The sequence below is a fragment of the Nicrophorus vespilloides genome, unplaced genomic scaffold (assembly GCF_001412225.1).
Source record: "Nicrophorus vespilloides isolate i.1.1-1 unplaced genomic scaffold, Nicve_v1.0, whole genome shotgun sequence".
NCBI classification, from domain to species: domain Eukaryota; kingdom Metazoa; phylum Arthropoda; class Insecta; order Coleoptera; family Silphidae; genus Nicrophorus; species Nicrophorus vespilloides.
The window spans coordinates 2,345-4,249 of NW_017098929.1; the positions used below are offsets into that span (position 1 = coordinate 2,345).

The 1,905-nt window shown below is 38.6% G+C and overlaps 1 protein-coding gene across 1 annotated transcript in view; it reads left to right on the plus strand.

The window, feature by feature from the left end:
- LOC108563617 (protein sidekick-like) overlaps window positions 1-1,905 on the plus strand; it is a gene marked incomplete at both ends in the record, with an annotated part of 8,701 nt that overhangs the window by 341 nt on the left and 6,455 nt on the right. The gene's annotated exons all lie outside the window — the stretch shown is intronic.

Consider the following 1,905-nt stretch of genomic DNA (forward strand, 5'->3'; position numbering starts at 1 on the left):
ACGTAATTCGATATCAATTGGGGATTATCGCGTTTCGTTGCGTGTCCCGTCCGCATTACGCATTCGGTGTTGCATTTCGAGTCTCCTCACTGCGGATCTCTCTGAATATGTATCGAAATGTGTGTTTAAATACGAAAATCCTTTCCTTCGACCCCCGTTCATCAATATTTATGAAGATACTCGGCTCTTACCATTATAATTTCCGCATTAAACATACATAGCGAGTATGTTTTGTTTTTCTTTCTGTTTCGTTGGTAGTTTCTCTGTGAAAAGGGGTGGAAAAGTAGAAAGCAGAAAGGTTGTTTATTTTTTTCTCGGAGAGAGAGATTTCCTTTTACATTTCATTAAATATATGAATAAATCTGCGAACGCGCTTTACCTTTCCACACATACCTTTGTGTGAACATAAATAAAAAAAACAAGTGTATAGAAAAGTGAAGAAAAAAAAAGTGGGTTGGTTGTGTTTTCTATAGGTTTCGATCGATGCAAAAGTTGTGCATGCACGTATATAAAAGTGAATGCGCAAACTAAAATAATAATAATGGTTTGAGTGAAAAACTAAAATTGAACATCAAATGTGCAAACATTCGAAACCGTAACTCTGTCGGGAGTTTCGCAAAGTACGAAAAATGAAATTGTAGTTATGAAACCGTGAGTTCCCCGAGGCGACGTTCTTTACCCTACGCCGAGTGGGGAAATAATTTTAAACGGAAAGTTGAGGGTGACCGGAAGTGTTTGAAGAAGTGCATGCATGCATACAGAGAGAGAAGTGTGGGCGGAAACGATGTAGTGTGTATGTATGTAGTATGTAGTTGTGGCTCTCTGAAGTCTCATTAATAATAAAGGAACGACACAGTGTATAAGCGTCGGTCATTATTTTTGAACGGCGCTCAATATTTAATCGGCGACGGCTAAAATAGGAGGAAGGAAACCCGTGGGCCTCGAAAAACCCTTCTCATCATCATCATCATCCTCTGCAACCGTCTCTTTCCACTCCTCTCTTCGGATTAAATGGCTCGGCATCAGTTCTCTTTACACACGGACCACTTTGTACTTGTACTTTAATACACGAGACTTCACTCCCACGTTTACAAACAAGCGCAGGTTCCCTCCAACATGCATCACGTAATGCGAAGAGTTGACGTTGCTTTAGTGGGAAAGAGAGAGAGAGAGAGAGAGCGAAAGATTGAGAGATGAAGAGAAAGAGGACGGAGGAACAACCCACCACAACGGAAGAAGCAAATCTTCAATTGTCTCCCGCCCATCATGAGAGGTGTTTTGTTTCTCTTTAGTCGCATGGATTTAACGCTTTGTTCTTCCTCCCTCAACAAGAACATCCTTCTGGTTTTTCCCCCTTCATGATCAAATTTTTCTTAATCCCCTATATACGCAGCTGTTTCTATCCCTTTCCATCATACTTAAAGTCTTCGTTACAACGCTTAATTAACACCACTAAATTAATTTGACAGGTGTCAAAACAACTGTCATTCAATTGACAGTTTGTTTTGAGCGTTTCTGTGCTCGATGCCGCGAAATACGAATTATTATCGTGTACGTTTCGCTGTAAATTGCTGCAACTGCACGTCCACCATCTGACAGATGTTGTAGATCTAACCTTAATAATTAACTGTCGCTACATTTCTCTTCAATAACGTCCGTGTTTATTGCTCCACAAACTGCTAATACACTTTTCTTTTACGTAATACAACACGTACATATTTCATTGACAACATTCATTTCGATCTAACCTCAATAAACAATAAATTATGCAACTAAATGTCATTTATTTGACGTTTATCTAATCTAACCGAACTTTTTCATTAAACGATATTATAGCTTTTTAAATGAGCAACATAAAGTAAATGAAGTCGCAATGGAATGAATCAATAAAAGTTGTAACTGATT